The sequence below is a fragment of the Geotrypetes seraphini genome, chromosome 1, assembly GCF_902459505.1.
Source record: "Geotrypetes seraphini chromosome 1, aGeoSer1.1, whole genome shotgun sequence".
NCBI classification, from domain to species: domain Eukaryota; kingdom Metazoa; phylum Chordata; class Amphibia; order Gymnophiona; family Dermophiidae; genus Geotrypetes; species Geotrypetes seraphini.
The window spans coordinates 219,300,147-219,325,902 of NC_047084.1; the positions used below are offsets into that span (position 1 = coordinate 219,300,147).

A 25,756-nucleotide genomic window follows, 5' to 3' on the forward strand; every position below is an offset into this window, starting at 1 on the left:
CTAAGTCGGTATTTTGAGACGGCTGCGGCTATGGGTCATTTTCCTTCTGGTTCTAATCAAGCGATGATTACGGTGTTACCTAAACCGGGCAAGGACCCCTTGTTGGTGGAATCGTATAGGCCTATTTCGCTTATTAACGTTGATCTCAAGATTCTAGCCCGGGTTCTTGCTAACAGACTGGCCCCGCTCGTTCCTTTTTTGGTGGGGAAGGATCAGGTGGGCTTTGTGAAGGGTCACCAGGCGGGACACAATGTTCGGAAGCTTCTGCTTGCTCTGGCTCATTGCGCCTCTCGGCGCCAGCCCGCATTGGCTTTTAGCTTTGACTCAGAAAAGACCTTTGACAGGGTGGAGTGGGCTTTTCTCTTTCCACTTTTGCATCGGTATGGGATGGTTGGGTTCTTTATGGGGGCCCTCCGTGCCCTATATTCCCGCTCCGAGGCTGCGGTACTGGTTAACGGGGTTGCATCGCAGGTTTTTTCTTTAAGACGGGGTACGCGACAGGGATGCCCTCTGTCTCCCCTGCTTTATATCCTATTCTTGGAACCTTTATTACTCTGTATCCGTACCCATCCTGCGCTTGTTGGAGTGGAGGTAGGCACTTCGTCCCTGCGCTGTATGGCCTTCGCAGATGACATCATGGTCCTATCAACTGATCCAGTTTCCAGCCTCCCGATCTTATTGGACCTGTTTCGGCAGTTTGGGGAGATTTCGGGGCTTAAACTTAATGTATCCAAGTCAGAGGCATTGCCGCTTCACCTGAGTGTCTCTCATCTGTGGTCTGACTTTCCACTGAAGGAGGCCTCTCAACAGGTGAAATATTTGAGTGTTTGGATTCCGTCCTCCCTGGACCGCCTCTATGAGCTCAATGTACGACCCTTGCTTTGGACCTCTGTTGAGAGCCTACGCCTCTGGGGTGCTTTGCCGGTTTCTCTTGCGGGCCGTATCTTTCTGTAGAATATGATGATTGTGCCCCGATGGCTTTATATGCTTCAGACCTTGCCCATTTGGCTCCGACGTAGGGACCTGGAGGCGCTGTATGCTGCTTTGCGGAATTTCTTGTGGAAAGGACGGAGACCGCGGTTGTCTCTTAGTACATTGATGTTACCGGTGGAGCAGGGGGGCTTTGGATTATTGGATCTCCGAGCGTACAATCTAGCGTGTGGGCTGCAGCTGATTCGTGACTGGTGCCTGGAGAGTTCCTCTTTCTTGATGTTTCCGGTGGACCGAGACTTTCTATACCCCCTGTCTGGTCTCTTTCTGTTGCATGCTTCCTCTGCACAGCTGGACTCTGGCACGCGGGAGCATGTAGTATGGTCTTATATGAGACTCCTGTGGAAACAGCTGTGCCGCCATTTGGGTATTAATTATAATATCTCTCCCATGTTGCCCCTTGTGGGGAATTTACAATTTAGTCCGGGCACTGACAATCGGGTGTTCCATCTATGGCACGCCCGTGGGATTCGTAGAATGGGGGATGCTCTTACGGGCGTCTTTATATGGATTGGATCGGATAGATACCTTTGGCTATTTACAACTTCGCCATTACGTTTCGAGTCTGGGAAGGACTTATCTGCACGTCTCGGTGGCAAAGGCTCTTGGTCAGAGCTTGGCTTTGTGGGAGGATCCGGCTCCGCGTCTTCACTACTATGTTTGTGAGTTGTCTACTTCCCCAACGTTTGGGAGGGCCGAATGGTTGGCGGGGGCGTGGAGTGCCGACTTGGGTTTCCCTATCTCTTCCCCTTTGATTTCTCAATGCTTTGTTCTGTTGCGTTCTCTCTCTGTTAATATCCTCCATAGGGAGCAGGAGTATAAGTTTTTGCACAGAGCGTTTATTTCCCCACAGTGAGCTTACAGAGCGGGCTTTGCAGAGGATGATGGTTGCCCCAAATGTTCCCTAGCACCTGCCACCTTGGGGCATATGTTCTGGGCTTGCCCTGTGACTCAGACTTTTTGGCAGCGGGTATGGACTTTTCTGCTTTCCTTGATCCCTTCGTTGCCTCTATGTATTCCCTCTTTAGCTCTTTTTTATGGAGGGGATGCCCTCTCCTGCAACCTTGAGGGGCAGAGACTGTTTGTCTTTAAGGCTCTTCTCTTGGCAAAACGGGCCATTTTGGTCTTTTGGCGTTTGTCGCGTGCTCCCTCCTTCTCTTTGTGGCATATGTCTCTTTATGACCTGGCTCTACTAGAGCGGAGGGCGGCGGGGACGCGTGATGAGCGCCTTTGGACCCGGTTTCAGGAGGTCTGGGAGGGGTTCTGGCTTTCTCTTCCCCACAGGGAACGTAGTTTGTTGCTCAATTGTTAGTGGGCTCCTTTTTCTCTTTTTCTTGATTTCCTTTTCTTCTTGCATTACTTTTATTTTGTTTATTACCCTGAGATCTGAGATACACTAAATCGCATGGGTTGGGGGGGTTGGGTTGGGTAGGGAGGTTGTTGGGTTCATGGTTTTTCCCTGCTGTTCTGGTTTGGGTCCCTTTGTTCTTTTTTTTTGGGGGGGGGGGGTTGGGTCCTGGGAGTTCTCATTTGCTAAAAACGAAAAATTTAGTATTGAGCATGTATCTTTTCTTTGCCAGTTTTTATGCTTGGCTTTATGTCTTTTATTACTTGCCATTATGATGGGGGCGACTGTATTAGACCTGTGGTTGTGTATATTATTTTGTATTGCCTTGTATGTCGTCGACTTGCTCAATAAAGAAATATTATATATCAAAAATGTTTCTAAGGTGCTCTTCAAATTCCCCTTCCCGATTTAGTGAATGATTCAACCAATTCATTAAACAATTTCTAGAGACCTCGGAACCACCACTCCTCCGTCCCACCAACGAGGAGATTCAAGTGGTGACATCCTCACTGGTCTGCTTATTTTTAAATACTGTATATTTTTTTTATCATTTTTTACTTATAATACTTATCTCAATAATGGTGAGTTATTCATTTCTCAGTGTGGATCGCTGCAGTGTGGACTAGCGGTAACACCTGACATGTTTCACAACAGTTTCATCAGGGGTCTACCCTACAATAAATCAAATCAATCAAATTAATATCCCTCATATATACCATTACTAAACAAATTCCAATAAAACCTCTTTAAGGAGATGTGCATCTAGTTTACCCTTAAATCCTAGAACGGTGGATTCTGCAACTGGCTCCTCCTTCGCCTAAAAGCCCTTGTTTTGGGCGTTGGGACTTAGGCTTTTTTTAGGTTGATTATATGGTATAAGTTTAGACGTAGTGGTGGTCTGGGCATTTAAACAGCTGAACATAGAGGCAGGCCATTATAAAAAAAAAAAACCTCCTTTTGGACGTTTGTTTTGATAAACATTTAAAATCTAGGAAGGCTCCTGGGAATGATGGTTTCTCTGGTGATTTTTATAAAACCTTCCCTGATATCCTAGTACCTAAGTTAGCCACCTCGTATCAGATTTTTTTAGATGGCAATTTTAGTGCTGGCTCCTTTGCGGAAGCCACATACTTGTCTTTTCAAAACCAGGGAGAGACCTCTTTTATACCAAAAATTACAGGCCCATATCATTGATGAATTATGATTGTAAAATATATTCCAAAATACTAGCGGATAGATTGGCTCCTATAATACCCACTTCGGTTAGTACTTCTCAATGTGGTTTCATCCAAAGACCTATGGCTTCAGATAATACACACATATGTATGATATATTTTAAAACTGAAAATGTTGGCTTTTTTTCCATCTCAATCATCCCACTCAGCATAGCTGTGAACATTGAGGCATGCATCTAAGTTTATGAAACTTAATTTGTGTAACAAACTGATTTCCCAATAGCTATTGAAATAATGAGAACCAAGGGCTGACAAGTAGCTGCAGGGAAAGTGGAAGAAGTTCTATTAACTCCCAGGGAATTGGAATTAATTATGTAATTAATGGTAGAACAATATAATGACATGAGTCTTGTACTACACCATATTTATTTACAGAAAAAAAGATTAATGTGGAGTTGCACTGGTTAGTTTGCAACATATTGACAAGATGTGAGCAAAAAGAATTGCAGTATATTTGAAAGGGTATTATTAAAACTGCAGTGTGGAAAATGGCGCTAAAAATGCCTTGCAGTGGCAAATTGGTTTTGTGTTGGAGCAAACAGTTCTATAACTTTGCTTGTAAATTTATGTAACATCAACTATAATGCTGGTTTAAGGATTGGATCTGGCGTGGGGGTTGGTAGGAAGAGAAGGAGCTATAAATTGAAAGTAGAAGGTGGTTTAAATACAAGATAACTGAACAATATTACCAGTTTTATGGATTGCAACTTTGACAAGGCCTCTGAAATTCTAATGTGAGTGTGCACAAACACCCAATATAGTTTGTGGATGTTTCATTCAACCATGGTGAAAGATGCATGGATTTATTGAAAATCATCTGATAAAGCCTAATACTAAGGGGCTCATAATCAAAGAAAAAAAGTCTAAAAAGTGGCCTAAATGGGTACTTGGACCTGATCTTCCAAGTATCCATAACCAAAGCTGGCTTTAGACCTATCTAAAACCAGCTTAGGCCTTTCCCCTGCGTCTAAATGCCTAGACCAAAAAGAGGTGTTTTTAGAGCAGGGGAAAGGGTGGGAGGTGGACCGACCAAGACATAGACGTACAGCCGGTATAACCAAAAGTTTAGGCAGGTTACCTAGTCGGCACTTATATGTTTTGACTTAGACCAAGTCAAAACTGGTATAAGTGCCGAAAAAGGAGCCGCTGAGCTGATGGCAGCTGCCTTGATCAGCTTAGCAGCCCCAGCAACCTGGCTACCCCCTACTGCAATGATTGTGGTACCTTAACAACGTTGGACAGATGGATGAGTCCCAAGCCCGTCCTTCCGGCAGGCCTGCTATACTCAGAATGGTGGACTTTAGGGCCTGATTGGCTCAGTAGCTTCAAGCCCCACCCACAGGTGGGGGCCTGATTAGTTCTAGCTACATAGCATGGGTTTAGCCCATCTTTTTCTCTGGCTGCACTTCCTTTTATATGTGTTCTTAACTCTGTTTCCAAGACCTTCTTATCCATTTGCTGATTTCATTTTCTGCCCTACATCCATCTTTGTTTCCTTTAGAGAATTCAGGGGTATGATTATAAGATCAAGGTCAGAAAGAGGTTTCAATACTATATCCATCTTTGCCATTAACTTTTAACATTCAATTTTCTTCCATTTTTCTGCTTCCTTCTCAATCTATTTTTCCATGTCTTTCCTCCTCTCCATTCATGTGCACCATCTCTTCCCTCTCTCTGCCTTCCCCTCCTCTCCATCCATGTGCACCATCCCCTCCCTCCTTTTCCCCTACTCCCATCAATCCTAAACAGCATTTCTTCCATCTCTTTTTCCTTCCCCACTCCTTCCATCCCTGTGCACCATCTCCTCCCTCTCTCTCCCTCTCCTGTGTTCTGACATCTCTGTCTTCCCCCTTCCTATGGTCTGGCATCTTTTTTAAACTCCTTCCCAAAGTTTGGCATCTCTAACCCTTCCTTCCTTTCCCTCCTTCCACCTACAGTAGTCTGACATCTCTCTCTCCTCCTTCCCTTTCCCTTCTCGTGGTCTGACATCTCTCTCTTTCCATTCCTCCTTCCCCTAATCTGGTATCACTGTCTTCTCCTTACCGCAGTCTGGCATATCTATCTAACCTTCTTCCCTTCCCTCTTACTGTGCTCTGCCATATTTCTCTCCCCCCATCCTTCCCTTTCCAGTGGTCAGACATCTTTCTCCTTCCCTTCCCTTTTTCTGATCTGGTATCTCTCCCCTCCTTCCCTCCTCCCACTACTGTGGTTTGGCATCTCTCTCCTCCTTGCCTTCCCTGACATCTCTATCTCTCCTTCCCTATCTTCCCCTTCCCATGGTCCATTTCCCTCCTTCCCCCTTCTCGTGGTATCACTGTCTTCTCCTTACCGCAGTCTGGCATATCTATCTAACCTTCTTCCCTTCCCTCCTACTGTGCTCTGCCATATTTCTCTCCTTCTCTCCCCCCATCCTTCCCTTTCCAGTGGTCAGACACCTCTCTCCTTCCCTTCCCTTTTTCTGATCTGGTATCTCTCCCCTCCTTCCCTCCTCCCACTACTGTGGTTTGGCATCTCTCTCCTCTTTGCCTTCCCTGACATCTCTATCTCTCCTTCCCTATCTTCCCCTTCCCATGGTCCATTTCCCTCTTTCCCCCTTCTCGTGGTCTGCTGTCGCTCTTTTTTCCTCACAGTCTAGCATATCTCTCTTTCCCCTCCTCCCCTTCCATCCCTGTTCTGCATCTCTCTCTCCTTCCCTTCCCCCCACCCTGTGATCTGGCATCACTGTCCTTTCCTTTCTCTTCCCTTCTTTCTTCCGACAGAGGTCTGGCATCTTCTTACCCTTTCTTCCCCATCTCCACAATCCATCATCTTTGTAGTACCCTCTCCCTCCTCCTGGTGGAATCTGGCATTTTCACCCTTTTTATTTCTAGCACTACACTTTTAGCATCTGTGAAGTAAACACACTATCTTCAACAACCCCGGAAGCTTTTCTTTTGCTACAGCTTCTTACCATGGGGACAGGAAGCTGTAGCAAAGGAAAAACTTCTGGAATCACTGAAGGCAGCATGTTTACTTCACTCAGGGTGCCTATAGCCTGAAGAGTGCAGCGCTAGAAAAAAGGGGTAAAAAAGTGCTGGATCCCACCTGGAGGGAGGGGGGCAATTAAATTCTGGATAGTCTCCAGAGGTTTCAGAAGGCTGTCATCAGCTCGCGGGCCTTGCATTGAAGACCATTGTCCTAGCATCATCTTATCCTACCTCTGTTCCCTCCTGCCTTCACATGGGTCCATCTCTCATCTTTTCTCATGGTCTAACACCTCTCTTCTTCTCTTTTCTGTTGTTCTCCCTCCCCCCATTGATGCTGACCAATGGGAGGGAGGGAAAAAAAAGAGATGCTGCATCTCTTTCTCCCTTCCACCCCAGACCTAACATTTCTCCCTCCCTTCCTTCCATCCTGAGATCCAACTTCCTTCCACCCCATATCTCCCTGCCTCCCTCCTTCCCCCCTGGTCCACCATCTTTTGCTTTCTCTTTTCAACTACCTACCCTCCTATCTTGTATCTCTCACTTCCTCTGCACTATCTCAAGGTCCACCGTCTCTCCCTGTCTCTTCACAACTATCCTCTCTTCAAGTATCTCTTTCCCCCTTCCTCTATACCACCCCAGTCCAACTTCTTTTCCTCAACACCATTGCCCACTATCTTTCTCTTCCTTCTGTTTCCGGCCTCATAAGTTCTTCCGCCCCCCCCCTTCTTCCCCTTCACCTCTCCCCCCCCCAAGCCTCTCCCATTCTACTTAAGAAGCTGGTCCAAGGGGCTTCCTGGCCTGGCATTTCCTCCCCTTTCTATCCGCACTGATCCAGTGTCGTCCTTATCTTCAGTATTGCAGACACAGCCGTTTTTATTGCAGGGGACTGCCAGCCGTGACAGCAATTCTCAACAGCCACACAAAAGTATATTTTTATCAAGATTTTTGCTCTTAGTGATTCAACATTGAAATTTTGTGAATAAAAGTTTTTGTTAGACTGTTACTGCAAATACCAAAGTTTTTTATGCCTATGATGTGGAGGAGGTAGGGTCTTATGACTCACCTGGTACTGAGGCTTTTTCTTTCAATTGCATTAAAAAAAATTTTGTTTGACATTTCGCCGATTGATTGAATAGTAGAGGCTGGAGAGTCCTTTTCAATTGATTTGTGTGTTGTTTCTCCACTCCTTCTATCACAAAAAGTGCTTATCTTCAATTGAAACACTTTAATCTTCCATGTAAACCTAAAACATCAGTTGTTTTGATTGAAATATCATAGTCATCTCTTGGACTGTTTTGTTTTTCTTTCACAATGGGAATGTGTAGTTGTTTTGCCTACCATATGCTGAAAGCATGACGGGAATGTTGGTATGCATGAATGGTGACCTCTCTGGCTGTTTACTTTATATTTCAAGTTGATATGATACTGAATAAGAATGTATCACACACACTATTCAAAGGAAAACAATTAATAAGTACAAACTAAATACCAAAAACGGAGTTATTGAATCATGGTTACTGAAAGGCATACCAATTCAAACCTAGACATGTAAGCATGAGAAAAAAAACATCAAAATAAAGTAGCAGCACAGCACTATTATGTTTCAACTGATTAAGAATGACAATTAACTTTACTTATTATTTTCTGTTGTGATCACTACGGGGTTAATATTCAGCTGGCAATGTTCAGGGTTTTGCTGACTGACACCAGCTTTATGCCTGGAAATTCAATGGCAGGCCATATCTGGATTTCAGCATAAAGATAGGAATGACTTTAATGCAGTCCTATTTATTAGGTGACCTTGGCTGAATATCGGCACTTAGCTAGCTGAGTGCTAACTTTACCCTGGAACAGCCCCAAACAGACAATTTAATCAGCAAGGGGCATTTCTGGATGGTTAAATCACTTTGAGTTCTTATAAATAACCTTATGTCACCAGCAGAGCAAATTTCATTTTTGGTTAAGAAAATATTTCTCTTGCCCTCTTTTACTAAACCTCGGTAGAAGTTTCTACCATGGCCCAGAGTGCTAAATATTCTAATGCTGCTCTGCCGCTCAAAGGAATTCTGTGAGCGGCAGAGCATCACCGGAGCATTTAGAACTCTGGGCCGTGTAAGAAACCTCTACTGCGGCGTAGTAAAAAAAAAAATAAAAAGAGGGGGGAGGGGGTTACTGAGGAAATTGTGTAGAATTGGAAACTTCTTAAGTGGTCCATCCTTTCAATTGGCAAGGCAGAGTTTACTTATTTCTCAGCTTGATTATTGCAATTTATATTAAGTTGGTTCATCTAATTTGTTGTTATAAAGCAGGGGTGTCCAATGTTGGTCCTCGAGGGCCGCAATCCAGTCGGGCTTTCAGGATTTCCAAAATGAATATGCATTGAAAGCAGTGCATGCACATAGATCTCATGCATATTCATTGGGGAAATCTTGAAAACCCGACTGGATTGCGGCCCTCGAGGACCGACATTGGACACCCCTGTTATAAAGATTTCAAACTGTACAAAATGTTGCTGCAAGACTGTTTTTTTTTTTTCAATCCAGTATTCTCGTAGAGCTAAACCTCTTTTATGCTCTTTGCATTTGTTACCATTCAAGGAATGATTAGAATTTTTAGAAGCTGTTTTGGTGTATAAGGGTATGCATGGATTAGCACCCTGTTTCTATCATTTTAAGTAATGATGTTTCTCGCAGATCTGCCCTTACTTCCCCTAATCCAAGAATGTTTATATCTAAACAGGTATTTTATTCTTCCTTAGCAAGATACTCTTATTTGAAACTTAATTCATTTAGGGATACAACAGATTAATTCTTTTTGTTTCAAAAAATTCTAAAGGCATATTTTTGTCAAAATATGTTGGTTAATTTTGTAATTTGTTGAATTTATTTTGTATATTCTCATTTGTTCATATAATCTTAATGTAAGCCACATTGAACCTTGCAGTATATGCAGAATATGTTTGCTTTGTATTGTATTGAATTGAATATCGAGGAATCCAAGATGGCGGCAGCACCTCACTCGCGCTCCTGAATGGACCTGAAAGCGTTCAGTGAAATTTTTCCTACCTGTAAACAGATGCCGTATACAAAGCGTAAGGGGATAGTTTGGGTGGATCCCTCTACACCTCGAACTTCCTCCCCGATGCAAAGGTCAATTCAGGAGTTTGAGACTGCTCTGAATCCCGAAGAAATTTCTGGGGTGTTGGCAGCATTATCCTCCATAATTGGAGAATTGGAGGAGTTTGCCCTGGAGACATCATTATCTCCCCTAGTAGCTGTTCCTTCACCATGTCCTGCTTCAATCATGGCTCTGACTGAGGACCCCTGCTGAATGGAAATTGCAGGGGAAACCCTGGATCGAGGGACAGAAGCCACGAGAGCAACGAAGGAGCAGGGAGACCTGGGAGCTGATAGAGGAATTAGCTTCCAGCTGACCAAACAGTCGGTGGTTACATTGGAGAGCATTTGGGATGCTCTCTCTAGCTTGAACGTTGCAGTGGCCAAGTCTTCACAAGAAATTGCAGCACTAGTAAGTACAGTTGATTCTCTGGGTCATAAACTAGAGGGGACTAAAGAAGATTTTTCTAAAAACTTGAAACAAGTCAATGATAAGATGGAAAAACTTCAAGATTTATCTTCTGGACTTATTAAGGATAAAATTGAATCATAAGGTGGAACAATTAGAAAATTATAATTGGCGGTTGAATATCCACCTTTTGAATTTTCCTAAGTCTCTCGGAGTATCTCCTATTGAGATGTTTAAAAGATATCTTATTGAAACTCTGAAATTCTCTCCTGACTGCATACCACCTGTTAATAAGATTTATTACTTACCATCAAAAAATGGAGCAGAAGTGGATCCAGGTGTTGAACAACCTAATTTGAACATCGAAGGAGCTCTAAATGTTTCAGATCTTTTAGAATCAACTGTATCTGAAGCATCGGAAAAAATGACGTTACTAGTCTCATTAGTCTTTGAACAAGACATAAATGCAATTTTTTGGTTATACTTTCGATCTTCATAGCTGATGTTATATGGAAAAAAAGTTTATATATACCCTGATGTGGCTAGACAGACACAGGAACATAGGAAATTGTTTCTTAAAATGATACCTGAAATAATGTCTTTGGGAGATACATTTCTTCTAGTATACCCCTGTAAATACCTAGTTAAATATCTAGGGGTTAAATATGTGTTATATTCTCCTGAACAGCTCTGAGCTTTCTTGGATTTGAAGAAGTTGGCCACAGGGAATGTTTAGTCTAGCAATTGTTAACAGTAGTTAGTTAAGGGATTCTTTGCTGTTAAGCTTTTTCTTGATTGATTAATTATTTGAATATAAGTTTCTAAGAACATAAGAATTGCTGCTGCTAGGTCAGACTAGTGGCCCATCGTGTCCAGCAGTCCGCTCATGCGGCAGCCCTTAGGTCAAAGACCAGTGCCCTAGCTGGGACTAGCTTTACCTGCGTATGTTCTGGTTCAGCAGGAACTTGTCTATTATTAGGGATTCCTCTCTTATTGATTGAGGTCTAAGGAGCTTTTGAATATTTTCTTTTGTATAAAGATTTCCTTAGTTTAAATTCATGCTGTATTACTGTGACTAGAGTTAATTCTTGTATTTAATTTGAAAATTGATAAAAAAAAAAAAAAAAGAAAAAAGAATTGAATATAAACCCCCATATGTATAATTTTCAAATAGCAATGGGTCATATTGCCTTGACCCCACTACTGAAAAAATCTGACCTTGACCCTTCCATACCATCCAGCTATCGCCCAATTGCAAATATCCCTCTCCTAACCAAGATGCTAGAGTCTATCATTTCTTCCCAACTCTCATCATACTTAGAGAGATTCTCTATTATTTTACCCTATCAATATGGCTTTCATCCTAACTTCAGCACCGAATCCCTACTGTCTTCCCTGATTTCAAGGGTTCAACAACTTCACTCTCGAAACAAGTTTGCCGTCCTCCTACAATTTGACCTTTCCGCTGCTTTCGACGTTGTTCACCATGATATTCTTGTTTATCAACTCTGAGATAGGTATCAACTCCACAGTCCTAGGTTGGTTCTCTAAATTCCTCCGCTCTCGTTCTTACATTGTTAACATGAATGGCACCTCATTCTCCCCCTGGAAATCGAATTGTGGAGTCCCGCAAGGCTCTCCACTATCCCCTATCCTTTTCAACATCTATATGTCCTCCCTAAAACTCCTCCACCTATCCCCCCTTGAAACAATTTACACTTATGCAGACGACATCCTCGTCCTCCTCGAGACCGATTCGAACCTCACCGACCTGTCTAAGAACATATCCTCTTGTATAATGAACCTACAATCCTGGGCCCACACTGTGCAAATGAAATTGAATGAGTCCAAAACAAGACTTCTTTGGCTCTGTCCAAAACTAGATCACCTACCCACCTCCATCCCACTACCCTCTGGCTCCTCTCTGCAGCTTGAGTTCTCAAGCAAGGTCTTGGGCATCATCATTGATTCCACATTGTCCTTCAATGACCACCTCCAATCCTTGGTAAAAAAATGCTTTTTCAGCCTTCATATGCTGAGGAAAGTTAGATCCTGCTTCCATCAAAAAACATTTTACCCTCCTTGTCCAATCCATCATCCTCTCCAGATTGGACTATTGCAACTCTATCTACTTAAGCCTAACTAAGAAAAACCTCCACAGACTCCAACGGATTCAGAATGTCGCAGCCAAGCTCATCTTCGCTAAAAGTAAATTTGACCATGTCTCCCCGCTCCTAGCTAAGCTCCACTGGCTTCCGATAATCGCCAGGGTCTACTATAAATGCGCCTGTTTAACTTTCAAAATCCTATATGGTATCCTCCCTCCCTTTATCCCTCTTTCTTGGAATTCCTCAAACCCTAATACCACCAGATCCTCCCACAAATTAAAACTATCCTTCCCCTCGCTAAAAGGCATTTCCCACACAGGAAAGTTAGGGACCTCCCTCCACTTAAAAATCACTGAGCTCCGGAACAACCTTACCTCCCCTCTTCGGAGCTTGAGCTCTCTCCAAGTTTTCCGCAAACATCTAAAAACCTGGCTTTTCTCAAAAAATGTAAGTCTCCCTCCAACTTAGGAATCGAGGAAACTCTTATATCTTGGCATCCCAAGTCCTCTAAATTTTCTTTACACTTCTTTCTACCTCTAACCCTCTGTTATAGTTCCTTCCTATTTCTCCTACTGTAAACCGCGTCGAGCTCTACGAACATGGAGATGATGCGGTATACAAACCTAAGGATTAGATTAGATTAGATTAGCAATGAGGCAGCAAAAGATCAGTAGCTAGCCTACATTGGAGTTGTGTGTTCTCCTGCTTTTTGGGCATTCTAGTTGTGTTTCTATTGTTTCAAGGGATGATTTAGTCTGCTTGAATTATTGATCTACATTTTTACTGAGTTCACATATGCAAGATATATAGAGGTACTCTCACTACTTGTAGAGTTGACCTCTAAAGAGGAAGATGTTCTTATTCTATTTAAGAGGATTAAATCTGATGTAGCCCTTATAAAGAGATTGATTTCTCTCAAACAGATCCTAAAAGTTTAGTAAATCATATGAGGAAGTGGCTTTCTCTTGTGACATAAATAAAAGGGAATGGTGTGGCCATTCTGATCCGCAGATCACTACAAGCAGAGAATATTCATCAAATATCAGACGGATAAGGCAGATGGATAAGCCTAGAGATACGAGTTAATACTTTGGTACAGAGCCTTATTAACATTTTTCTATTTGGATCCAACTTTATGGAATAGTTTACCTGTAGAATTGAGAAAGGAAGAATCTTTCCTAAATTTTAAAAGACAGTTAAAGGCACATTATTTTCAAATGGCCTTCTTACATTGATTGGATTTGAATTTGAGACTTCAATCTGTTTTAATTTAATTACTTAAATGGAGTTCTTTTCATAATTTTGATTGAATTATATTGTTAACCGCTTAGATCCTTTTTTGGCTACTTTAGTGGTATATAAAGAGTTAACAGCTATTGATCCAGCATCTATACTATACACATAGCAGAATTGTATAAGATATGCTCACAAATTGTCTCTATAGTGACCAATTGAAAAAAAAACAACTCACACAAACTGTGGAAACTGGTATATGCAATATATATATTTTTATAAACTCATCCAGAATTAATTTTATTAATAAAATGGTATTACGCTTTGCATATATTGTATATTATATATATGTCAAACTATATATATATATATATGTCAAACTGTATATGTATGGGGTTCATAATAAAAAAAAAAAGTCTAAAAAATGTCCTGAATGGCTACTTGGACGATCAAAAAGCCTGATCGTCCAAATACCCATAACCAAAGCTGGTTTTTAGACGTATCTAAAACCAGCTTAGGCCTTTCCCCTGCCTCTAGATGCACACAGAGAAAAGAGGCGTGTTTAGATGAAGGGAAAGGGCAGGCGGTGGGCGGGAAGTGGGCCGACCTACACCTAGGCGTACAACACATATAACCAAAACATTTGGCAGGTTGCCTAGTTGGCACTTATACCTTTTTGATTTAGATGAAGTCAAACCAGGTCTAAGTGCCGAAAAAGTGCCGCTGAGCTGATGGCCGCTGGCGCGATCAGTTCAGCGGCCGGGCAACCTACCCACCGCAACCATCGTGGCAGGAGAGATGCCTCATCTCCCCTACCGCGATGCGATCACCCCTCTACCCGAACAGCTGCGACCCGCGGCAGGAGAGATGCCCAATCTCTCCTGCTGCGGGTTGTGGCAGTTTGGGTACAGGAGTGATTGCATCACGGCAGGGGAGAAGGCCAATCTCTCCTGCCACGATACATCACCCCCCCCCCCCCCCCCCGACGATATCGGGGCAAGAGGGAGCCCAAGCCCTCTTGCCCCGGCGATCGTGCCCCCCCTGACTCGATATGGTCAGGAGGGAGCCCAAGCTCTCCTGACCCCGGCGACCCCCCCCCCCGACTGGATTGAGCCAGGAGGGAGCCCAAGCCCTCCTGGCCCTGACGACCCCCTACCCCCCACCCCCCACTACAATACAGGCAGGAGGGATTCCAGGCCCTCCTGCCCACGACACAACCCCCCTCCCCCCACAGACCGCCCCCCCAGAATCCCTGATTGGACCCCCCCACTGACCCGCGACCCACCCGGTCGACCCCACAAACCCCCACCCCATCCCTTCCCCGTACCTTTAACGTTGGCCAGACAGACGGGTGCCAAGCCCGCCTGTCCGGCAGGCCAGCCAGGTCCAGAATTGGGCCGGATTGGCCCAGGTGACAGAAACCCTGCCCACAGGTGGGGCCTGAAGCGCCGGGCCAATCAGAATAAGCCCGGGAGTCTAAGGCCTCCTGTGGCCAGGGCCTTAGGCACATGGGCCTAACCCGGGGCTTAGGCGTTTTTTTGGTTCATTATGGGCAAAAAGTGTAGACGTCGTGGGGGTGTACTTGTAGACGTAGTGGTGATCTGGGCGTTTAGTAGAGGCAGGCCATAATCAAAACAAGGACATTTGTTTTGGTTATGGACACTTTCCCTGCTTCTGCTTTGAACATTTAAGGACTTAGGCCAAAAGGGGACTTAGACGGTTTTTTTGATTATGCCCCTCTAAATGCAAAGCATAATACCATTTTATTAATATAGTATATCTAAGGCATGTGCATTTAATTTAATAACAGATACTTTTCTGTGTTCTTTGCAAAATTTTGTTGCTGGCAAGCTAGAATGAGAAAATTACCATATGCACTTAGTTTGACATGTAAGCTGCGAAAGCCTTGTATCCAAAAAATTATTCTTTTTTTTTCCCAAACTGACATGTTAAGACAGTATTTTTTCTTTTGTATGTACCTATTTGAAACATTTTGTTGTCCTTATGCTGTACAAGTACAGAAAATAATGTAATACCATTGGAAACTGAATTTTCAAATAGATTAGCATTTTGTCTTTTGCTGAAGTAATTTTGGTGTCTAGTGGGAATATTGCAGAAGACATTCAGATTATCTGAATAAGAACTATCAAGTCAGTATTCCAAAGGTAGCTAGCTTTGTGTTTACTGGTACTACTACTTATCACTTATATAGCACTGAAAGGCATATGGAGCGCTGTACATTTTGACATTTATAGATGGTCCCTGCTTACAATCTAACTTGGACAGACTGACATGACATATAGGGTTGGGGATGAAGAACCCAAGGTGAGAGGAGTTAGGAGTCAAAAGCATTCTTAAAGAGGTGGGCTTTTAACTGTGCCTTGAACACTGCCAGAGACGGATCCCACTTTAGAGATTTGGGCAGCTTGTTCCAAGCATACAGTATGGCACAGCAAGGCAGAAGGGATGGAGTCTGGAGTTGGCAGTTGAAGAGGAGGGCACAGATAGGATGGACTTACCAGCTGAGCAGAGCTCATGGGAGGGGATCATAGGGGGAGATAAGTGAAGAGAGATAGTGAGGGGCAGTTGAGTGATTGCATTTGTAGGTCAGTAAGAGGAGTTTAAATTGTATTCAGAAACAGATGGAAAGTCAATGAAGTGGCTATATAATCTAAATATAGTGCCTAAAAAATTGGTACTGACTAGTGTGACCAGTCAGGCTCTGTGCCTGTCATGTTCACAGGGAAAAACCCCAGGTGGGGGCAGGGCTCTTTAGCTGTGATTGCCTAAAGGACTATGGCTAATGTGACCATACGTCCCGTTTTGAACGGCACTGTCCCGTTTTTAGATCCCCTGTCCCGATGTCCCCACTCATAGCTTTGGGATGCTGAAATGTCCCATTTTCAGAGACGGCGTCCCAAGCTGTGTGTGGGGACAATGGGACAGGCAATTGCAGAAAATGGGCTCTCTCCCTGCATCCCTGCCTACTGCCGCAACAACCGCAGGAAAGGAAGGTCCAAGCGCCGGCCCACAAGCCTTCTCCCCTAATGTCAATTCTGACATCGGAAAGGAAGTTCCAGGCCAGCCAATCACTGCCTGACTGGCCCTCAACTTCCTCTCTGATATCAGAATTGACGTCGGGGAGAAGACTTATGGGCCGGCGCCTGGACCTTCTTTCCCTGCAGTTGTTGCGGCGGCGGGGGGCAGGAAGCAGCAGCGGGCGATTGCGGACCTGGTGGGGGGAGCAGAAGAATCGACAGTAGGCCAGGGAGGGAGACAGGCTGGTTGGCTTAGGGGAGGGGTGAGACAAAGGCTGGAAGGCAGTGAGGGAGACATAGGAAGGAGGGAGGGAGGAGGAAGTAATGATAGAGAAAGGCAGAGAAAAAAGGGGGGGGTTGTAAGCAGAAGAATGACTAGAGAGAGAAAGGCCTGGACCAAAGGGGAAAGAGGAGGCAGATGCTGGACTATGGGAGGTGCAGTCAGAAGAGACAGAGGGGGAGACCCTGAGGAAGAATAGAGAGATGGAAGATCATAACAGAGCAGGGAGAGAGAGGTAGACCTGGAACAAAGATGGTGGTAGGTACAAAGGAGAACTGACACTGGATCTGGGGAGGATAACAGAGGGAAAAGAGAGAGAGACCTGGATCCAAAGGAGATGGGAGTGGATTATGAAAGAAATGGATGCAAAATAAATAAATAAATAAATATTGGATGCATAGTCAGAAGGAAGTGCAACCTGAGACTCATGAAATCACCAGACAACAAAGATAGGAAAAATGATTTTATTTTCAATTTAGTGATCAAAATGTGTGAGGTTTGAGAATTTATATCTGCTATCTATATTTTGTACTATATTTGTCTATTTTTGTATAGTTACTGAGGTGACATTGCATATTTTAAAGTCATCTGCCTTGACATCTTTGAAAAAAAACCCGAAGCTCGTAAATGATAATTAATATTTTCTCTGCGTACACTGTGCTTTGTAGGTTTTTAAAAATTTAATGTTTACCATTATGAATTAATAAGATATTGTGTGTACATGAAAAATGAATGGAAGAAATTGGGGCGGGATTGGGGGTGGGGCTAGGGCGAGATTGGGGGCGGGACTGAAAATTAATAGATGTCCCATTTTGATGAAAAAAATAAATAGTCACGTTAACTATGGCTGATGTTTTCTCAGGTTGTTGGAGAAAGTTTTTTATTTCCTTTGTGAACTGCTTTATTTCAAGTTTGAGTGCAGTAAAACCCAGGAACTGAGAACTGTTTTATATTGGAGAAGTTTGTCAAGATCTCGGGTGGGAATATTTGAATATGGTGTGAAGCTTGATGACAAACTTAGCAGTTCACCCGCCCCAGTTCAGGAGCAGAGCTAAGGGCCGCCCTGTTCTCTGCCCTTTTTCACTTATGTTTTGTGATAATTGGACTTAACTCTCTTTTTAAGAAAGGCCCAGATCTAGGGCCAGAATAAGGCCTAAGTCCAGGTGAGGCCTAGCTGCAGAAAGCTGTGCTGCATCTACTGAGGCATAAGGACTTTTGTATATCCTGATTTGCTGTCCAGGATTTTTACCTTGAGTTTTTTCTATTGTTACTTGTTTGCCATTCTGGTTTTTTTACTAATGCGGAATAAAGAACCCTAGACAATATTCTGACAAGGGTTGAACGCACCACATTGTGTTTGACTAATTGCCTGGTTTTCTTTTTGACTTTGTTTGAGAATTTGCCTGTGGAGACTGAGCAGCACGCCAGAGCAGTTTTCCTGTGATCCACCCAGGACGCTATCAGCCTAGGCGAGGGCCTGGTGGACACACTAGATTGATGCTTAGTGTGATTTTACAAGGTGTGTATATTTTTTATAGATCATAAGAACATAAGAATTGCCATTGCTGGGTCAGACCAGTGGTCCACTCATGCGGCAGCCCCCAGGTCAAAGACCAGTGCTCTAAATGAATCCAGCCTCACCTACGTACATTCCAGTTTAGCAGGAACTTGTCCAACTTTGTCTTGAATCCCATAATGTAGGGTCACGAAATAGTTAACTGTTGTTTAAAATATTGCTCTGGCCTACATAGCTGAAAACAGTGTATAATCTATTGACTTCATCTGCCTGAAATGTATGTCCCTGCCTTACCACATTGTAAGCTGAATAGATAATAGTTTGAGCCATAATGTGCCCTGCCCTTCTGTACATGTAACATTTAGACCTGTAAAATTTAGATAAGCAGAGAAATGAGCTAGTTTCCTATAGGACTATAAGTTGTATCCCTGAACCTATCATAAGTGCTGGCTTAGGACCAATAATAATTGTAGAAAGTTATAGAAGTAACAAATGAAAATTGTAGTTTTTGCATATATTAGTTTGTGAAAAGGGCGTAAAAGTCCGTGTATTTCCTGTTTCTGACACTCTAGTAGGCAGGTTGTTAACTGCACTAGAGTCCGGCATGCTGTGAATAAACCTCTTGTACTTTCTTCACGCCTCTGACTTTGTGTGTCCAAGTGACCTTTCAATAAGAACATAAGTTTAGCGCCTATATGTGCACCCATTTAGACCAACTAAAAGCAGGCCTAAATGTTGAGCTTATTCTATAGCAATGCACCTAACTTTTAGGAACACCCATGATCTGCCCATGATTCACCCTCTAGCCAGGCCCTCTTTTCAAATTTGTACACTGCATCTGGTGTGTACTTTTTATAGAATCATGCTTTCTGAGTCACGTACGTACATTTTAATTAGTGTCAATTATGAGGTGTTAATTGGCAATTATTAGCTCCGATTAGTTTAATGAATCAATTAAGTTGTGCGTTCATATCAGCTATATGCACCTATGTGCATGAACAACCTTAGGTACCATATACAGAATTTGGCGGTAAGGAAGTAATTCAAAGGAGCTGCCAAGATTTAAACAGCAAAAATGCAGGGAGCGCTAGCGAGCGCCACGCGGTATGGCTGCTTAAGTCCTGCGCTCCAGCGTGACTCGAACGAAAGTCCCGAAATATACCGGCTGTCCAAGCGGGCGATCGCTTAAACCTCACTGTCCGCCTGTCTCAACACCATGGCAACCACTAAGACTGGTAAACGGCGAAATACAGACCCTGTCTCCCCGAGCAAAGCTGTCCCAAAGGTGGACGATGACACGGCCTGCACCATACTTGAAGAAATCCGCGCCATGCGCACCATAATGGCAGACATCAAAACGGAACTCTCAACGTTCCGTGCTGAACTCTCGGACCTAAATCAAAGAATGGAATCGCTTGAAGGTAAAACAAAAGTTAACACTGAAAACATCTCTACTCTATTGAAACAAGTGAAAAGAATTGATAGATTAGAATTAGACCTGGAAGACGCGAATAATCGCGCCCGGAGGAGTAATTTCCGGATCCTCAGACTTCCGGAGGCGCGGGAAGGTCGCGACATGATTCAATTTCTTACAGACACACTTCCTAAATTGCTTGATGTGGAGTTTACTCAGCCATTTGAAATTGAGAGGGCGCACAGGGTGCCGGCCCAACAAAACCTTAATGATAAATATCCGAGGGCAGTGGTGGTCAGGCTCCTCAGATACAACCAAGTTCTCACTATCATGCAGCAGGCCAGACTGCGTGCACCTATAAAATATGAGGGCCGTACTTTGATGTTTGTACCCGACCTCAACAAGCAAATGGCTAAAAACCGTAAGCTACTCCTGGAATATCGCCCGAAACTCAAGTCTCTGGGTGCAAAGTTTGGAATGATATACCCTGCCAAAATGAGAGTCACGTACAATAACTGTACAAAAGATTTTGTGCGTCCACTGGATCTTGCTGATTACCTGGAGAAGCTCTCACCATCCTCCATTGACAATACTTGAAAGTCATCCTGATGTGCACACAAAGAATACACCTTACCTTGCTGTGCTCCCTCATTCATTGTTGAGATTCCAGGATTTGCCACTATGAGTACCTGTTACTGGTTATAAGGACAGCTGGCACTATATCTCCTCACGCTGGTAGTACCGGTTTGCACTACCTGTGGTCTCACTGACCCGTGTTCCACTTCTGATGTTGTTGTTGTTCTATTTCAGGTTTTCTGTATTACTATACTGTCAGTCTAGCCACGAATGCTGCTATACTTGCTTCGTGCTCTTCTCCTCATTATTAAGTATGTCACCTATATATTTGCTGCAGATTTTTGTTTGTTATTTGCCATGCCTTTGACTTGTGTTACTCTAAATGTAAAAGGTCTTAACAATTCTGTTAAACAAAAGAAAATTCTATCTTACTTAAATGAACTCAAGGCGGATGTTATACTATTACAAGAGACACATCTAAATGCCAATGACTCTAATAGATTACATGTTCCATGGGCTTTCCCTAGTATATCATCTCCCTCTCCAGATAGGAAAAATGGGGTTCTCACTCTCATACGCAAGAAATCAGAGATCAAAATCTTATCACAACTTCATGATGACATGGGCAGATGGGCTGTAGTAGTCCTGGATATAGGAGAATTTCAAGTGATGATAATGAACATATATGGTCCAAATATTGATGATTTGAACTTTTATACTTCTGTAGCAGAACAATTGTACAAATATATAGATATCCCATGCATATTAGGGGGTGACTTTAATTTAATATGCAATCCTTACATTGACAGACAGTCCTCCTGTGCTTTTAAAAAGTCTAAAATGTGGTCTCAATTGCAGGAAATGATTAATCAATTTCAACTTACAGATCCCTGGAGGCTATCGCATCTATCAGACCGTGAGTACACCTTTTATTCCAGTCCACACAACTCATACTCACGCATCGATTACTTTTTGATTTCTCCATCACTTGTGCGACAAATCCACTCCTCCACCATTAAAGCTATAGCTTTGTCTGACCATGCTCCAGTGATGTTAACACTAAATGACATAGGCACACCTGTAATCCGGAGTCACTGGAGATTCAATAATATCCTCCTGCAAGATACTGAATTTAAATCACACATAGAATGCGCTATACAGGATTACTTTGAATTTAATTCACCGGAGGACACAAACTGGAGAATCCTGTGGGACGCTTTCAAAGCGTACATACGAGGAATTATAATATCGTATGTTGCCCATAAGAAGAAATCAGTATCGGCAGATCTGGAATTAATGGAAAACAAAATAAAATCTCTTGAGCGGGAACACAGCTCTCATACCTCCGACATGCATATATTCCGGCAGCTACAAGCCACGAAATACAAATATAATCTTACTCTTAGTAGTACTGCTGCTAAACAGATGTTTTCGCAAGCTGCTACCTATTATACGGAATCTAATGTTTGTGGACGTAGCCTAGCTACATATTTAAAAGGCAAAAATGACAAAACCAACATTTCAGCCATTCAATGTAATGACAACTCTATTTCAACTGATCTGAACGTCATTTTGAACCAGTTTCAACATTTCTACAAACTTTTATATACATCTGAAACAGACCATGCTGAGGATGTGGAGCCATTCCCGAATGACCTCTCGCGTCCTTTGTTGTCGGAAGATGACAATTTCTTTCTTAACAATCCAATTTCCCAAACGGAGTTAGCTTCGGCATTATCCTCAATGGCCAAAGCCAAATCTCCTGGCCCAGATGGCTTAACATCGGAATTTTATCTGACTTTTCAGGAACTTTTACTACCTAGACTACTGTCCTTCTACAGTTACCTAATTGAGTCAGGAGATATCGCTGGAACGTTCACCGAAGCTACAATAATAGTGCTACCCAAACCTGACAAAAACAAATTGTTAGTACAGAACTATAGGCCCTTGTCGCTAATTAATATAGACGCAAAACTATATGCAAAGGTTCTTGCGATGAGACTCCAACATGTTTTACCTCATATCATCTCGCCAGATCAGAATGGCTTCATGTCTGGCCGTTTGGCTGCTGATAATACGGGTCTATTTGCACATATCATAGATTATGCTAATCACACTGACACCGAACTGGTAGCTATGGCCTTAGATGCCGAAAAGGCGTTTGACCGTATTGAATGGTCCTTTTTATTTTCGACGATGAAGTGGTTTGGCTTTCAATCCGAATTTCTGTCTCTGGTGAAAGTCCTCTATTCCAATCCATCCACCAAAATAAATATTAATGGTTTGTATTCACATGCGTTCAGACCTAGCCGAGGGACTAGACAGGGTTGTCCCTTATCACCATTGCTCTTCAACATTGCGCTAGAACCACTCTTGATAGCGATACGAACGCATCCAAACATTAGGGGTGTCAAATGTGGAGGCTCTGAGATCAAACTATCTGCTTATGCAGACGATATCCTGCTATATGTAACACCTACATCGCTTGAGCAAATCTTACTGGTAATATCATCATACGCTCAAGTATCAGGATACAAATTGAACTTGAATAAGACTGAAATCCTTGCTCTCAACTGCCCTGAAGTGAAGACAGATATTTCGGATTTGGGTCTTCAATGGACTACCGATAAAATGAAATATCTAGGTATCTTCTTTGGCATGACTCTAGAAGATACAGTGGAACATAACATCAAGTATATAATGGACTCCATTCAATCTCTCACCAACAAATGGACTCCCCTGCGCCTTACATGGTGGGGCCGCTTGTCTACTATCAAGATGATAACTCCAGTTGTGAATTATATATTGAGTATGTTACCCATGTACTTACCTAAACATGTGTATGCAAAAATTGAGTCTCAATTATCTAAGTTCCTTTGGAATAACTCCACTCCAAGAATTGGATTGAAGAAACTGAAGGGCGAAATATCTGAGGGTGGGGTTAAATTCCCCAGCTTCTTCGATTACCATACAGCATTCATTATGAGAAGGAGCTCGGCTTGGATTTCTGACCAGCACAATATGTGTCAAGCTCTATCGTCCTCCCTGGAAAAAGATTTGCTAGGTATTACAGATCTACACTCTGCTCTATTTACAACTGCACCGAGAAAAGACGGACATAGAGAACCCACTCATTCCACCAAGCTAGCTTTCCACGTAGCTGATGAACTTGCGGATACCAAATGGACAAACTCCTCTTATATATACCTTTGGAGTAATGCGAAAATCTTAATTCAAGGGAAGTCTGTTAATTGGCTTTTATGGAAGAATGCGGGAATACACTACCTTCATCAACTTTTCTACGCTGGTGAGTGGATACCTTTCTCTACCCTGCAAGAGAGATTTCAATTGCCGTCATCTCAACATTACAAGTGGATGCAACTTTGTCATTCTATTAAAGCTGCCATTAATACCTCTATGATACAAGATTCCCAACCCACGCTGATGACCCTGAATCGGGTAGTCGAATCCAGGAAGAAAGGGAAGGCTGCCTTTTGGTACCATTACCTAATTGAAGCTAAATTCCAAAGCTCCTCGGCCTTGAGAGACGTATGGATACATGACATTGGCGTGGATATTGAACCACAAGAGTGGCAAGAAATATGGTCTGAATGTACACATTCACTTCACTCCGCTAGTATAACACAATCGGCATATTTTCTCTTGAATAGGGCCTTCTGGACACCATATAAACTCAGCAAGCTTCCCAACTCGTCAACAAATAGATGCTGGTCTTGCCAACTGGCAGTTGGTACGTTAGATCACATGATCTTTGAGTGTCCACCTATTAAATCGTACTGGCACAAAGTGTGGGAAACTATATGTATGACCACTGGGATTAGAGAAGACATCACCCTTGCAATCATAATGTATGGTAAACATGGATTAAGAGTGCCCATTGATGCCTGGTCTGGAATGTTACTAAGATGCCTGCTCCTCATTACTGTTAAAACTATCCTATGTAATTGGAAAAATAGTGGCAATCTATCGTACCAGTTGTGGTGGACTCAGATCTGTCAGGTTGCCAAATTTGAAAAAGCTTATGCTGAGAAACATGGCTGTCTAGCTAAATATCTTAAAATTTGGGGTGCTGTACTCAATTACTATGAATCTCTTTAATGTCATTTTATTGTATCTGATCTTTCTTTTGTTCCACAGGGCATGAGGTAGATGAAGTTCTGCAGTTATGACTGACATTTTCTATTTCTTCACTTTTCTATGTGTTATGTTTGATATTCAGCTGTATTTTAGTGCCCATTGCACTTGTAGTTCTTCATGATGGCTGTCAACACACTGTAAAACTTTTTACTTGTGCATGACTACAAAGTATATGTATTTTTATTCACTGTTATTATAAAACCAATAAAACATATTGAACTTTAAAAAACAGCAAAAATGCACATAAATGCTGGTATTCAAGTAACCCACAATTGTAAATCAGATATTAATTCAATTCAAGGTCATCAAACAATATCAAACAGATTCTAAATAGACTCTTGAGCATATTTTTTCATAGACCACACCTGATTTAGCTAAGATAAGCTGCTAAAATTCAGGCCTGGAAAACCCAGGCCTACATTTCAGCTGTTTATATATGCTGAGGGATCCTAAATCCAGCCCACAGCTGCCTTAAGCTGATTGCAGCAGGGGAATTTATCCCTGATCAGCTGAGCCCTCAGGATTCCTTGAAGCCGTGGCTTCAGGGAGTCCTACTGGCTCAGTTGATTGGGGGGGGGGAAATTCCTCTGCCATGCTCAGCTGAGCCGGCTATGGTGAACAGAGGACACCCCCAATTGGCAGGAGGGATACTCCCTCCTTTCGGAAAACACCCCCCAATACCGCACCCTGTCACCCCTGATACCACATCCAAACCCCCCCAAAAAAATTCCCCTAATATAAAAACATTATATTAGAATGCTTAAATTTAGAAAAACATTTAATTTATAACAAACATATTCACACCAATATTAATTTTAATCTGCTATGTCAGCCATTTTGGGAACACATTCCTTCCAAACTGGTGATGGCATTTTATTCTATTTACATAGCTCCCATATTTATCTGATACTTATTGACCAATCACAGAGTCTAGAGGGCTGAATTTAAATGGTATATCCATTTTTGTTCTTAAAAAAATTCAGAATTACTACCTTCTCACCCTTCAGTAATCTGATCTATAATCCTCCATTGAATATCATGTACCAAGTGTTTATGGTCTACTCAGGAGCCTGCAAATTTTCAGTAACTATCCTATATTTTTGCTTGTTCTGTCTTAGGGCTAGATTCACAAAGCAAACCGCTCGTGTACTGATCAGTTTGCAACTCCTTTACGATCAAATTTCCCTCTGGCCCCATTCACTAACCTCTCCAGCAATCTGCTTTGAATCCGTGCATGCAAATGAGGAGAAACGCATGCAAAGTAGGCAGGGATGTGATTCACAACACACATTTCCTGATCCGACTGGGCTGGCCGATCAACTCCAGAAGTGACTACTGGGGACCAGTCGCAGACCTTGTTTTCCTACTC

At 42.8% G+C, this 25,756-nt stretch overlaps 1 protein-coding gene across 1 annotated transcript in view; it reads left to right on the forward strand.

The window, feature by feature from the left end:
• The window catches only part of KCTD8 (potassium channel tetramerization domain containing 8), a 372,021-nt gene that overhangs the window by 232,339 nt on the left and 113,926 nt on the right, over window positions 1-25,756 (forward strand). The gene's annotated exons all lie outside the window — the stretch shown is intronic.